The sequence below is a fragment of the Alligator mississippiensis genome, chromosome 1, assembly GCF_030867095.1.
Source record: "Alligator mississippiensis isolate rAllMis1 chromosome 1, rAllMis1, whole genome shotgun sequence".
NCBI lineage: Eukaryota > Metazoa > Chordata > Crocodylia > Alligatoridae > Alligator > Alligator mississippiensis.
In genome coordinates, this window is record NC_081824.1 from 286831197 (window position 1) to 286847902 (window position 16706).

Sequence of the window (16706 nt, forward strand, 5' to 3'; positions counted from 1 at the left end):
GATCTGAGCATGAGAAGGAATTATTTAGGAATTACAACACCCTGTCCTAAAGCAAGCTACTGAGGGAGCTGTTGGGCTGATGGGCTGGGTAACCAGTTCCAGAGCCTTATAGAGAGGGCATAAAATTCCTCAACAAAAGTAGCAATGGTACCTCTTTTTGAAGCAGGGGTCAAGTGCACATGCAGCCTCAGCACCAAGAGAAGCAGCCCAGAAAAAACATAGCTAAAATGGGTCATCAAGCCCCTGAGGGCTTCATAGGTAAAATACAACACCTTTAACTCCTTCAAAAATGCATTCATAACTATTGAAGTGAAGGACAGCAAGTTTCTTCCCACATGCGGTCTTGCTGAATAAGGAGAGAGCTTTACTCTGCAGCAACTACAGTTTTGAATGGTTTTAAGATTTAACACATCACATATATCCAAACCTGAGTTTACAAAGATTTGTAACTATGTCAAAAGTCTTGGTCTACATTGAATTTTAAATGGTTGCTGCAAAAAACAGCAGTCACCATTCTAGCTTAATATTACATTTACTAAAATGGAGATCTTTCACCACAAGCTTCTCAATAAATTTTACCCCCCAAAATAAGACTTGAACCAGTCTAAATGGTGTCCTCATGAAAAATAAACTTGTTTGAACAGCTTAGATTGGTTTATTACAATTTTGCTGATGATGACAAATCTTCAGCCAGATTGGAAATAAATTGTAATGAGAATACCATCAGACTTTTGTTTTAACATTAACTCCTTCAGAAGCTAAAACATGTTAGAAGTGGACATGCTGTTGTATCTAAATTCACCTTTTTAAAAGTAAAATTAGAAAACACTGACAGTTACAAGACTCAACTATGGAGTCAAGCTTAGATGCCCAAGTACCTCCTTCCCCAGTGGAATGAGTAAAAAAGCCTCCTCCCCACAAAGCCACTAAGCAAGAGATCTTTTAATGCCTAGGAGGCAACTTACTAGGACAGATGCCTCTCTATCCAGCCTTAGTTTTCTTATTAGTTGGTCTTAGTTTTCTGGTTCTTACCTTTGATTCAATCTCATGGACTCCCAGACCCTAAGTCCTGCTTGTTTGTTCCTGGCTTCTTTTTCTTTTTTTTCCTGGGTCCTCCTTGTTGGCTTCATCCTGGTTCCTGGTTTCTACGAGTTGACTCCTTGTTCCAGACTCCAGCCTAGGTGCCTTGTGGTTCCAGACTGCATTGATGGCTCCTTGATCCCTTGTGCTTCCACATTCCAGTCCAGATCTCTGTCCTCTAATGGCCAGCTCCTGGCTTGTGGTTTGGCATGTGTATTTCTCCTGTACAACTGTAGCTGCCTGCTCTGGACCCCCTGGCTGGTGACTTTGGTGTGGATCACTGATTCCTGTTCCTGAACCCCTGTGGCTTGTGTTTCTCCCAAAAGTGTATTTCTCCCACTTACATCCACTTCCTTAGGAACCTCAGCCTCTTGACTCATCTGCTCCTGATCGCCTGACTAATTGGGACCCTTGCTTTCCTGAGCTTGTCTGTCCTTGATCCCTTGGGTTTGTAGAGTCAAGCCCTAACTGTTAAGTCCAATTGATACTCCTAATGCTCCAGCTCCTTTGGTCTCCAGCTGCACAGCCCTCCTTGGATGCTACCATCTTCTGCATGGGCATATTGGGCTACTATCCCGGTACCTGCTCTGTACTTGTTTCAAGGTTCTGTGCTTGTTCACTCTGTCCTAGAAGGCTGATCAGCCCTGTCTTCTTTTTGCTCCCAAAATTGAAACTTTCTCTTGGCATAATGCTCTAAGCCTCTCCTTAGAGTGGCAGTGGTACATTGACTCCTCTGTTGTGACATTGGCCAAATGTGGCTCTATGAGTGCAATAGCTATTTAAAAGCCCCACTGTGTTACGTTCTGGAATGCCACCTCTTGCTATAAATTCCCCAGGCAAGCATTTACTTGGGACCCCAGCCTTGTATAGTCTCTTCCCCTTGAAAGTCAGTCCCAAAATAGCTTCCAGAGTGGGTTTAGTTTTTTTGAGAAAAACTAAAATCTGGCTAAAAATACTTAGATAAAACAAGATTATTTTACGGAAAACTAAAAAAGACGAGGTTTCGTCTAAAGTAGCTGCTGTTCATATGTAGACACCTATGGACGTTATGTTGCCCTAGCACATCACTTCAGCGATGTATTTGAACCCTAAGACCTGGCCTTTTGGTCTTTGACCCCCTGGTTGGACCCTGTCAGAGGGATACCTTCTGATTCAGCTCCTGGAGACAGACTTTATCTCTTTGAGGATACAAAGTACACACAAATTCATAAACAGCAAAATAGCCATCTCTAAAACAAAACCACATTTATTTGTCCACAGCCATATAGCAGACAAAGTTTTTCTGCCTGGAAAACCAAAGAAGTTTCTGTCAGGAAATGCCACCCCAGCTGCTCGCTCTCAAGAAAATCAGCCTGTTCCTGGCTTGCCTATCTATGTCCTCCCCCTTGTCTCTAGGCACCTCACACTCTCCATCGGCAACTACACCACTGTTGCCCCTTGTATCCCAGGTCACAACCTGCCTAGATACTGTGTGGGCCCAACCACCTGAAGGTGAAATGCAACCAGGGTAAAGTCTTCAAGGTCATCTCAAAGTGGGACACCACCAATGACTTCAAGCCCAGCAGGAATTTCTCACGCTTTGCAGACTGGCACTTCATCCATACAGCCATCTCAAACTGCCACTTGCTCAATAGCACCATCCACTCTGGACACAGAGACAAGAAGTGCTGGAGGTATGGGTACATAAATGAGACTTTGCCCCACATCCTGTGCACTTGCAAGCCCTACAGAGAGCATGGCAACTCCAACACAACACTGTACAGGGCTGGCTCATGAAGACCATCTCAGTATCAGTTTGGATGGCAGCCATGACCCACACTGCCCAAAGCTGTGACAGCTAGCTACATCCAAACACTGTTGTAACAGATGAGAACAATAAAAAGATCCTCGTGTTCAATGAGAGACCATTTGGGAACCGGTGGCAGGTTTTCTCCGAAGCCGTCCAAATTCAGAACATTGACTTATACCCCGAAAGATTTCATAGGTTTCATAGACGTTAGGGCTGGAAGGGACCTCGAAGATCATCAAGTCCAGCCCCCTGCCCCAGGGGCAGGAAGTCAGCTAGGGTCAAAAGAAAGAGAAGGGGCACAATGTGACAATGAAGGGACAGATCATTGGGGCACTTGGAACATAGGACCTAAGGAATGAAAGTGTCCTGCAAACCTTCAGAGCAGGGGCAGGCATAATATGGCATAGAATTCATCTGGCCTGCCAGGCGATTTCATCCGGCCTGTGGACGGACACCCACCAATTAACTGCATCCAGCTCAGCCCATAGCTGCCCCTGCTGTGCTCCACATAGGGTTCAGCCTAGCCCACTCCCACCAGGGCAGTGGGCTAAGATCTCACCCTTGCCCACGGAAGGACCACAGCCCCAGCCGCAGCCAATGTGCACAGCTTCTAGGTGGGACTTGGCTGGAGCCCATGCAATAGAACAAGCAGCCTGGCCCTGCTCCCTGCCACCACGTGCAGCTCCCAGGACTTGCTGAGAGTAGCAGGAAGTCCCACACAATGGAGCCCAGACAGCTTGGCATCACTCCCTGCCACCCCAGCCAAGTCCTAGAAGCTTCATGTAGCAGCAGAGAGCAGGGCCAGGCCACCAGCTCCATCATTTGGGGCTCCCCCCAGCAGTGTGAGGCTCTGACTGAGTCCTGGGAGCTGCATGTGAGCCACAGGGAACCCTGCACAATGGAGCTGGGCCAGCTTGGCCTCACTCCCTGTCACCATGTGCAGGTCCTGGGATTCGGCCAGAGCCGTGTGCCACCAGGGGGCTCCACCTGCTACAGGCTATGAGCACCCTGAGGAATCACCACCTGCTGCTGCTGCCGCCAGCGGTGGGGGCTGTGCATCATGACAGGGGCATGTGGGGGGCCCCCAATACACACATCCCACACCTCACCCCCCATACCACCACACCCTCTACACACACACCCCAAACCCCACATCCACACCCCAACACACACACCCACCCCCCAACCATACCCCACACTCCCCACACACACAATATACAAGAGTGAGACTTCATTTTGAGCTATTATGCAATCACCTCTATATACACTATACACACACATAAATCAGACCAAAAATATATTTTGAAATAAAATTATAATATGGTATAGTAGATGTTTGGTTTTTAGTATATGATTTGGGGTTTTTTTCCTGTTTCCAAGATGGCAAACCCTCCTCCCAAAAGAAGTACTTCCAGGGGAGGTAGGGAAGGGCACAAGGGGATTGATTTTCAGTGGCAAAGGTCAAGGGTTAGGGGCAGAACTTCCAGTCCCAAGATGGTGACCAGGGGACAGGGCACCTGTCAAGGGGTGGGGCTACCCTCACCAAAATTCATCAAGAGGCCCACCAGCCAAAATAATTGCCCACCCCTGCTTTAGAGTATTCTTCCCATTGCTCAAAAGTGATGAGGCATCTCATGGTGTCCAATACCACCTGATGGTTGAGAGACATCTACGTTGAACACATCACAGACCATCACCAATATGAAGACAGCCAGCCAAGACCACCCGGCAAAAGAGAGAGTGAGCAGACAGACTGAACACCTCCCCACACACACACACATGCCTTAGACCTACAAAGATTGTTAATGCATTTGAATACTCAGCATTCCAACAACTGTACATTGTATGCTAAAACCATTGTCTGAGAATGTCTTACGACCTGACAACTTTGTACCAATGCAGCTACTGTTCCCAGCGTCTTGTCTCATCTTTCTAAAATGTTGTATTAAAATTTCCTACCCACTTTACTAACTGCATTTCCAAAATTATATCACCAGATATGTACCTATGTAGTCATTATGCGTAGGGTCCTATATTGTCTTCCAACTCTTCAGAGCTATTTACATAACCATCATTTTTAACATTTCCTAATCAAGTTGTAAATACTTCTTTCAAGGACCGCCTTGAATCAAGAAACAGGAGAGAGGTTCTCCTAGACTCCATTTGATGTGCCAACATAGGCAAACATGTAAGCAAGGATGCATGACTGCACCAGTGCTCTTTTTTCACTTATATCATAGCTATTCTGCATCTCATTGCTGATAAACCTCCATCTGGAGTCAGCATTCAATATCAGTTACAAATCCAAGATAACTAATGCCCCCATTACTGATCTTCATTATGCTAATGATTGCATTTGTGTGTTTATTCAATTAATGAGCTCCTGGTCACTCTTTGTTGCTTCTGCCAAGCTCACAAAATACTTGGACTCACTGTCAACTTCACAGAAACAAGATCCTTTACTAACCCACCGCAAACCAACCAACTGCTCCTTCACATATTTTAGAGGGCAATCCTTGGAGAATGTTGAGCATTTTTCCTACCTGGGTAACCACCTTTCCCAAAAAATAAACTTAGATGATGATACTCAACACCAGATAAAATCTTCTTGCATTGTCTTCAGACATCTCTGAAATCATGTCATTGATGATCATGATATCAGGAACATAACCAAACTTCTTGTCTGTCATGCTGTTGTTATCCTTACCTTTTATCATCCCTACCCTCATCCCATACATTGAATAGGTGTGAAACTTGGATGACATATCAGAAACAGCTGAAAGAGGTATCAGAATGTCTTCAGAAATCTTCCATATCAGCTGGGGGAACAAAAGAATGGACACAAGAATTCTAGTTCAAACAAACATCAGAAGCATTGAAGCCATGTTTATACAGCACGAGCTCTATTGGATGGACCTGTCATAAGGATGCCTGAGAACTGGCAAACAGGACCAATACTCTCAGCTCACTGATGGTCACTGTTCTAGTGGTGGGCAAAAGAAGAGATCTGAGGACATCTTGAACACCAACCTGAAGAAATCAATATTAACATCAATACCTGGGAGAATCAAGCATGGAATCCTTCCCAGTGTTGCTATGATATATACCAAGGCATTGATCATTTCCAGGAAACTCACCTCACTATAGAGATGGATAGACAAAGGGAAAGATCTGTGACCCAACATCACCAGGATCTATTCCTTCCTCCTGGAATCGTATGCCAAATCTGCAGTCAAGCAGATCTAAGATCGGCCTCCTTAGTCATCTGTGGACTCACCAATGACTTCTCTATTTACTGAAAGAATGTCATCTTCATACTGAGAGATTGTCAAAGACAATATAGTTGCTCAGTGCTGATTACTTCTGAGCACTTAGCAAATCTCCCTACCTCTGGTTCCAAATGCAATTAATCCCTTCTTTCCCCATGTACAAGCCAGTCAGACAAACTGAAGTAAGCAATGTTAATATAACATACACACATTTAAATTTTAAATATTACTACAAAACCATAGGGCATTTGTTGGTGACATGGGGGTTGAATTCTCCTTAAACTTGTTGGGACCCAGGGCAGCCGGCCAGCAGCTCTCCCTGACTCCCACCCGGGCAGTTATGGGTCCAGGGCCTTAGAAGGCCGTCAGGCGGGTACTTGTGACACTTGGAGTAGAATTAATTAGGCGGATGCTTATCGGTTGCAAAGCAAGATTATTTACTCACGCCGTCAAGGTGGTGAAAGACGGAAGTCAGATATACTTGGTTAGTTAAAGCTTAAGGGTCGTAGGTCAGTCTGCATAAGAGTTTGGTGGTTGCGCAGAGAAATGGTCGGGCCGGCAGGTCGTCAATTTACGTCTGAGAATTGGGTCGAGACGGGGGAAACTGACAAGTGATCAATTTGTCAGTTACTCTCACACATACGTTCAGAGGTTTTTCAGGTGTGTGCGCGGGGGTCTCCCACTTCACGGAAGTGAAGACGGGTTTTATTTGTATAATAGCCAATTGCTTTTTGCCACATCATAAATTTAATTAGAATCGCCAATTATCTAGCGGTCTTCGCTAGGGTCTTATCACAGGGTTATTCCTTGTTTTCTTTGACCAATTATAATGATTTATGTACAGCACAGAAGACTAAGTTCTATTTCATGTTGGTGTCACAGTTATAAATTTCTTTTTGACATACGCAGCAAAAAAACTGTTACTATCTTCTTGTTAGTTAACTCTTAGTTAACCTAGTGCAGACTAAAACTGTTTTTGATTAATATATTTCTTGTTTGTGGCATGGGCAGTACTTAATTTGGTTGTGACAAAACTGAAGTGGTGTTTTTTTAAAAACACAACTTCAATTTAGGGCTAAGTAAACCCCCATGTCATGTACACTCATGTCAGAGCCCAACCTTACCTGCCTCTCCAGCGGTGGAGAGGGGAGAGCAAGCTGCTGGCGGGCCGAGAGGTCCCTGAGCTGCAGGGGGGTGCTTCCCTCTGTGGCAGTGGCGCCCCTCCACCCCCCGCCCCCGATGGCACCCGCCTGTAGTCACCTGGCTCTGAAAGTCCTGGGGGACACTGCAACCGCAGAAAAAAGCAGCGGGCCCCTGCACAGCTCATGCAGGAAGGCAGGCTCTGTGGGGGGAAAAAAAAGATCAGGCTCACTGGGGTTTTTTTTTTCCTTGTGTGGAGCTTGCCTTTCTGGGCTGCTGCCAGGATGCCTAAAGGGGCTGCCTGCACAGTCCCTGAACTGCACCAGGCCCAGTGCTTCCTTCCACAGCTGTAGGGTAGGAAACTAGAACTCCTCAGAGGTGTTTTACTGTGCAGCACACCATTTGCTGCATCCCAAAGTCATTTAAGACGCATTTTGCCTCTGAATGTGCTGTAGTGGCTGGAATTAACGTGCAATATGCCGCCAAATGTGCAAACAGCAATGCCATTAAAATGGTGCAAAAGGCATTTAACCCACTTTAAAGTGGATAAAAAGTGTCGTCTACAAATGGCTATAGTCTGTCACACTTGGCCTTGATTCAGCAAAGCATATGAGCACTCCCATTGATTTAAAAGGGTGTATGCATCTCATTTTGTTAATGATATACTTAACAAAAGTACATGCTTAAGTGCTTTGTTAGACTGGGACCTTCAGCAAGTCACTCATCCTTCTTCTGCTTCAATTTATTTCTGTAAAGTTGAGTTCTCAATACCTTTCAAACAGTGGTATGTCTTATTTTTGTTTGCTTATTATTTGTTAACACGGTAACAATAGCATAAGAAACACTTTACAGAGTAGATTTATGTATATTTGCCAAAGACTTTGTGATCCTGAGGTAAAGGAGACAGAAAATATAAAGATATTTATTGCCCTTATAATTATCATTATTGTTGTTATTGTTACAGTGCTATTCTAACTGCATTAGCTGTGATTCAAGGAGTACACATCCAACCAATGAGTCATCCTGAAGCATAAAGTTCTTTTTGTGTAATTTCAATATAATATACTGTGCGGGCCGACCAAGGGCGAGCCGGGGCCCGTCTTTGTGCACGCGGGCTGTGGCCAGCAGCCTGGGCACGCGGGGCCGGAGAAGACCGCGGAGAGCTAGAATTGATTACGGACACGTAGTGGTTGATTAAAAGATTGTTTACTTACACCAAAAGATGGAGTGGTGTAGGCTGGACAGTTTTCCAGGCACAGCTCCACTTGAATCCCCGTTGGAGGATTATGACAAGTCAGCTCTTTTCCCCGGAATTGTCAAGGCTCCATGGATTCAGTTCCCCCGGAGTTGTTAAGGCTCCGTGGGTTCGGTTCCCTCCGGAGTGGCTGAATCTCTGTGGGTTCGTACGGCACTAATCTTCCCCGGAGTTAGAAAAGCTCTGCGGGCTTGGTTCGGTTCCCTCTACCACGGAGTTGTTAAGGCTCTGCGGATCCGAAAATTGGGTATATAGGAAAGGGATACGTCTAGGATTGCACTCGGCAATGGGGAGAGGCCAAAGGCTATTTAGATCTCTGTTGCCTGCTTAAGAGAGGCGTGTTGGGTCCATAAGGGTCCACATCGCTTAGAGATCTTCACACAGCGCGAAGTCTCCTCCTCCTCCTGGAGAGTTTTCTCTCTCTCCAGGTTTCCTCTCTCTCCGGCTTGGGCAGAAACCACCCAAGCCTTTTGTACGGCTAGCAAGCCAATAGCTAGCCGCCACGTGTGCCTTTATTCAGAATTGGCCAATAATGTGGCGCGAACTCCCATACAGATGGCGGGAACTCCTTTGCACCGTGCATCTCTGAGATGCAAAAGAAATGCACCATGCAAAGAAGCTGCAAATTTGTCGGGAAATTCCCCGTTGCACCGGAGTTCTCTCCCGCAGCAGAGAACTCCGCCGTGCAAGGAAGCTGTAATTTTAGCGGGAACATAATTTAGCGTTGCCGAAGCACACACAAACAAAAATTCACAACTTTGGGTTGTGACATATACAAGTTTGCATTTTAAGATATGATAGTTAATAGTATGGAATATATTTTAGTCTAATGAAGCCCCAGCAACATCACAAAAGTTTTGGAAAGGAACAGGCAAAAATTTCACATGGTATAGAAATCCTGAATAACAATGATTTTCTTTATTATAAATCTCTGTATTCCAAATTTCCCTTTTTTAATGTACATATATTCTTTTGTACAACTATATGCAACTTTTTAATTCAACATTTGTCTGTATTCAAGAAAAAAAAATGACACTAAATCCTAGTCCCGTCTTCCATCTGCTTTCTGCAATGGTGGCAACACAAAGCAAGTGAAACACTACGTGGAATTCATAGCATAAGATGCAAGTAAATCTCCCAGGGGTATGCCTATGGCACTGCTGCATTTCAGCAATACCTAAATAGCAGAATGACCCTCTGTGGAAAGCTAAGAGAAGTCTGAAACTGCTGTGAATTTTGTCATGGACTAAACCAGAACTGAAAGAGCTCCTGGGACCAGGGGATGTTGGAGTAAATTACACATAGCATAGCTTGGCTGCATTTTGAGGATTTCAGCCTTTAAATGTATTGTAATTCATGCTACTACAACAGGCTCACAGTCATATTATACCATTCTTTTCCACATAATTTACTACAGTTTAGTGGCTTGAGACTCGTATAAGAGAAGAAAACTCTGGGTTTGTTAGATCTTTAAATTGATCCAAGGACCAATTAGTTGCTCACATGTGACCCCGTCATCAGTATGCAGGGAACTTGCACACTTTAATCTTCAAACTATTGATCTTTATCAATATAAATCTAGGCAAAAGGCCAAAAATCAAAACACTTGTGACTGAAAAGCACTCTAGAAACAATTTGGCAACATTCCAGTGGCTTTTTTGTCAGATGAAAATCCCAGAGTGTTAGGAGATATGCAATGGGGAAAAAGGAGAGTCAAGTAACAGAAAGTAGGAAGATGAGCCAAATATAGTTAAAAGGTCAGTCTCTAAACACCAACCTGAAGTTCGGGGAAGGGATGATTTTTCTTTTACAGTCTGCTTAGGGAGAAACCCTGGCAATGGGGCCTCCTAGTAGGCCCATCAGGGTGTTACACCACATGTGTTATCCCATCCTTATGTGACCAGCCAGGACTCTGATGGCTCCCAACCCATCAAAGTGAATTAACATGTTCTTAAAGTCATTCAAGCATTGCCATTACATACTTTCCAAATATAAGTGAACACATGCCTATCTTTATAATTAGTTGCTCAATATCATTGAGGTTCTTACAGCTCCAGGGTAGCAAGGTGGCTTTCAGATGACCCTTGGCTTGTTTTATTTTAATGGGACCCAGAATATTCCATTTAAACTTACACTTTCATGACTGGCCAGCGCTCTCTCTTGGTTACGGTTGACCTCTCTGCACAGCAGCAGAAGCCCTATAAGGCAAACTGAAAAGAATGCCACTAACACCTGCACATCAAGATGAACATGAGCCTGCAATGCGATGCTGCGGCTAGTAAAGTGACCAAAACACTGGCTTGCATCCATAGGTGCTTCTCAAGCAAATCCCGGGACGTCATTCTCCCCTTGTACTCGGCCTTGGTGAGGCCGCAGCTGGAGTACTGCGTCCAGTTTTGGGCTCCACAGTTCAAAAAGGATGTGGAGAAGCTTGAGAGAGTCCAGAGAAGAGCCACGCGTATGATCAGAGGTCAGGGAAGCAGACCCTACGATGACAGGCTGAGAGCCCTGGGGCTCTTTAGCCTGGAAAAGCGTAGGCTCAGGGGTGATCTGATTGCCACCTATAAGTTTATCAGGGGTGACCACCAGTATCTGGGGGAACGTTTGTTCACCAGAGCGCCCCTAGGGATGACGACTAGGTCGAACGGTCATAAACTACTACAAGACCGTTTCAGGCTGGACATAAGGAAGAATTTCTTTACTGTCCGAGCCCCCAAGGTCTGGAACAGCCTGCCACCGGAGGTGATTCAAGCGCCTACATTGAATACCTTCAAGAGCAAACTGGATGCTTATCTTGCTGGGATCCTATGACCCCAGCTGACTTCCTGCCCTTTGGGCAGGGGGCTGGACTCGATGATCTTCCAAGGTCCCTTCCAGCCCTAATGTCTATGAAATCTATGAAATCAAGTGCATTTCAAAGCTGCAATCCTATGACAATCCTCGCCTATGATTTTCTCTTTGCTGCATGACTTATTCTTTTCTTCATATGTGTTACTTTTAGGTAGGTTCTACCCTCATAACTTATGGCTCTCATGGATCTAGTTTGATTGTCATAGTCATGAAAAATGCATGCCCCCAGAAGCTGGGGGAGGGCATGGCGAGCTCCTACAGGCAGTGGCAGTGCTATCTGCAGTGAGAGCATGGCAGAGGCATGTGGGGAGCTGCCGCAGGCAGCTGGAGCGCTGGCAGCAGCAAGCAGGGTGAGGTGGCGAGCGCTGACCAGTGGTCGGCGTCCACCCACAGACACCACCGGCAACAGCAGCAGCAGCCAGCAGTGATCGCATGCACCCCCTACACATTGCCAATGGTCACAATAAAGTGATTCTTTGGTAGTCCAATAGCTATGAAATGTTATCATACACTGCTCTAAACTATGATGAGGGAGCTGATTTATAGAGCACTGCTTCTCTTTTCAAACAGTCATAAATAACAAAACAAGACCTGCAGTATTTTATTTTATTTTACTTTTTGTTATTATTCCTGAAAATACCTTTCTTCATAATTCTAAGATAGATAGTTTTCTGCCTACATTTGATATGTTTCTTCTGGTTTTGCTGTAGAGATCTAACCTAATCACCCTACACCTTCTCTAGGTCCCTAGCTCCAGGACAGACCTGCTAGGGCTGGGAACTCCATGTTAATAGCATGCATGGGGCCAGAGAAAACCTGCCAAATGGACTGCCCCATTGCTAAGGATGCTAGAAGCTCCAGGTTTACCAGCACTGGGGCCTTCAGAACGCAGAACTTAGATATGGCAAAAATTTATGGAACCCAAGATGAATCAAATGATTTAATTAGCTCTTTTTTCAACAGAACTTTATTTCATCAAAACATTTCTGGCCAGCTCTGCTAAAGAAGCAGGATCTTAAGCTCATAGATTCACATTCTTTGATAACCTGTCAGAGAGAAGAACACTTAATACACACCAGTAGGTTACATAAAGGTTACACAAGCAACAAATAACTGAAATATGGTAATTTAGTTAATTAATTACAGATTGCCATCACTTTAAAACACGTTTGTGTTAAAGAGGTCATGCTACCATGAGAATAGGGTGGCTATCATAGAGGACAGTCCAGTTGTCCTCTGTCCTCTATTGATATGAAACCCGATGACTTTATGTCCTCTGTTTTTCTCGTGAAAAACTCTTCACAAGAAAAACAGAGGACATAAAGGCATCGAGTTTTGTATCAATAGAGGACAGAGCAGCAGAAAACCAGAAAGTCCTCTATGATGGCCACCCTATGTGAAAACCACAACCCCTCCTTGCACCTGGAGTAGATCTGTAGTTTTATAAGACCTAGTTAAGATATTTATCAATTCAGCTATAATAATATTTGATATCCCCTTTTGTAGACCTGCCATTAGAGAAATATTTGACATGCTCTGCCACACAACCACAAACAGGTCAGTAGAATGCTGCTGATCCCTGGTTTGAGGATGTGTGGTTTATAATAATTGGAGGTAAGATAATGAAAACCGGGTTGCTTACTCTGAAAGGCACTATGGTGCTGTGAATAAACTTAGGATGTAACAACTTGGAGGCTTGGGATTTCTATAGAGAAACTCTACCAAGGTGTACCAGGTATTCAGGAAAACAGCCACAAAGACTAGGTAGCAAGGTGTTGTGGATTTCTTGGACAAATGATTAAAAACAAAACAACACCATGAATAGTTTTTTAACCTCGCACTATTTTATCATTAATTCATTTTGTAATAACAAAAAATCACAGTGCTCAAAGTTTAGAATCTGCATTTTGATTCATGTGTTTTCAAGGAGAGTTTTATGAAATAAAGTTTTAATGCCCCTGTTCAACTGAACTCTAACACTGCAACTCTGTAACACAACTTAAACTGTGGTTGAGCTGCTGCACCATAATATGAGCTATATAGTGTAATGTATTAGGCTAGAGTGTCCTCAGACATGATAAATGTATTAATACAAAAGGGAAAACATTACAGTATGCAATGTCTACTGCATTACGATCTTTTTCTGGCAGAACTAGTGTAGTTATTTTGGTTTTCTAGTCATACATTTTAGTGGAAAATATGCAGCTAAACTGAACTAAAATCTCAACTTCTATGTTTGTTTCCCAATACTACTTTCACAATATTTCTAAAGGTTAGAAATAGCTAGTGGAAAATCAAATAGCCCTCAGTTCTGGAGCGGTACCTGTGATGATCATCTAAACTTTAGCTAACGCCCTCATGTGGGCATTTTTATTTTGGACTGATTTTTTTTTAAGTCTTGTTTTGGAACAATCCCAAAATAATTCTGTGGGATAGGAAGTAGAGGAAAGCACGAATCCAGAATAACTACTGTTATTTAATACAAATGCTTACACAGTGGAAAAGAGGCACTGTTTTCATGAAGTTACTTTAACATTAAAACTTCTATAATTTAGAATATGGCTAGTGTTTTTGGGACCCTCTTAACAAATTATTTTCAGTGTATCTAAAAATGTTACTGTTCAACAAAGTCTATTACAGAGGTAAATATATATATCATAAAATATAATATATGATATATAATGCAATATATTACATATATTGTATGATACACATACATTATATATGCTATAATGCATGCAATGTACAATAATATGTGTAGTATAATACATAATATTGTAATGGTATAATAGTGTAATAGTATAATCATAGTATGGTAATATAAACAATATGTATTCTACACAGCCTTCCAGAGCTTAAACAAACAAGTGAAAAACAAAAACTCAATGCTTAACATTATGATTGCACTTAATTGCTGGTTCTTCCTGTATAAACTAGATATGGAAGCTGTGATTTAACCTCTACTTAAATACAATGGCATATAGAGTAGAGAAAAAAGTTTATACTTACCATGAAATTAATAATAACATGAGTCTGAAAAGTACATTCAGATCCATGGGAAGGTGCTTTCCTTATTTGACAGAAAAAGCACACCAGGAAAAAGGAATTTGATTCTGACACAACTCTGATATAAATCAGGAAAAATTTAACTGAAGTTAATGAATGGAGTTGCACTAGTATACTCTTGTGTAAATGGAATCAGAACTAGGCCCTACTTAATTCTTTATGTTTCTGGGCAACTAGCATTAGAACTCTACTACCTCTGAGAGGCAAGTATAGGTGAAGATCATCCCACTGCCTCTCGAATATGGCCCTTCCTCAGAAATTCACTAACCTTTTTAATCTCCCTCTCCAGGAGCTGACCATATACCCTACTTTTGTCTCATTCTGCTCCCTCTTGGTGTAGCTCAGTGCTGCATCCTATCAGTGCTCTCTTCTACTAGACCTTTCACATTAGGGTCTTTCAGTGTATTAAGGCTCCATTTCAGCAAAGCACTTCCATTATGCAATTGCTCCTAATGAAATTAACGGAAGAACTGACCTGTTTAAAGTTAGGCAGGTAATCAAGTACTTTGCTGAAGCAGTGCCTTTCAGAAGTACTGAAAATATTTTTAATTTGAAAAATATGTTTCACCATTGATATGTCCCCATTATAGGTACTTGAATATGATGAACTAATTTATTCATTGAAGTGTTTACAGAAATATCACTCTTGTTATAACACAAATACTTTTTAAGTAAAACTACTCTAAACATTATTTAGATACGAACATTTTCATAGTACTCAGCTTCCTGGGACTTTAATAAGATATCTACCAGAGATTACAATTTTAATTTAAATGTAATCTATTTTCCTATTTTATTAAAGTTTAACAATTGTTATCCTTATTATCCCGGTCTTAAAGGAAATATTCATAATCCTTTTTCCCCTTTATAAATATGTATTACGGTACAACTGATTTTTCCAAAATGTAATGTAAACCACTAGATTGCCTTATTAACTAGTGTGACAATGAGTGATGCTATTAGGTAAATAGATTTGAAGGCCAGATGAAATCTTTAGACTATCTATATGACCTCCAATTTATTAAATCAGGGAATTGCTTTACCTCATCAAACTAATGATAAGGAAGGTCACAAACACTTTCTTCTACCAGTACAGAGTTATTCTGTAGATAGTGGGGTTTTTTCTTTCCAGTCTAGTTATCCATATATCAACAACCAGGGCTTCGATGACCTCTCTTAGAAGACAAGCTACAATTTAAAAGACCTCTCTCATCATCAGGAATGTTTTGTTCTGAAATTCAATTAAATTTTTTCTTTCTGAATTTCACTTAGTTATACCTAGTTATATTCTATTATTCTAATATTATAAAAGCCTTAGTCTGTCTGTCTATAACATCTGAAACAACTAATCAGAGTGCTCCAAGAGCATTCTAGACAGGAGGTGGTGGCATCAGCGCAGTGGGGCACCGCCATGATGGTGGGGACGGAGAAGTTGGAGTAGGGGAGGGAGCGAGGCCAGTGCTGCTGGCCTTGCCTCCCTCAACCCCCAGCCCTGCTCCCTGCAGGTAGCAGCACGGGGTGCTGGCTGAGAGGGACAGAGGGGATGGTGGGACAAGCTTCCCCCCGCCCCTGCTCCTGGGAGGTGGTGGCAGTGCAGCGTGGTGGGTGGTGGAGTTCCGTTCCTGCCCGCCCCGTCATTCCTGATGGGCAGTTGGCTAGTCTCTTTATATTGACCCAACTAATTCCTTTCATGCTGGGTCAGTCCTCAGAATTTGTATGGATGGTGATCCTGGCCTCTCTCTTCAAGACGAGGCTTAATTACTTTTTCTGTAAACAAAGACACATCCATCAGTGTTTATTACGAGCACAAACTGGTGCATAATCATCTTCCCTTGTACTTATTAAGAACTCAGGTAAAATCCAACAGCTGAGCACAACTGAGAGCTTAAGAATGTTTGATAGGCTTTTACTGGGTGTGATGGAAAGAAGATCAAAGTGTACATATAGGATGCTGCAGCAGATATCGCTGTTCCTACTGTATCTGGATATCTTACAGTGAGCAGATAAATTAAAATTGAATTTTATAGCCAGCTTTAAAATCAGCCTTGAAATGAAAGGGTAGTGAAGCACATGAAAAAACTCATTCTCTATCATCATGCACTCAATTTACAAAAATGAATAGATATTTTCAAACCAACATAGTGATGATGATATTTAACTAGCATGAAAAAAAGATTCCAAGAGTGTTTTTCCACTGGTTAGTCAGTGTTTGTTTAACACAGCGGTTCTCATCCTTTTTAGATTCAAGGCACCCCTC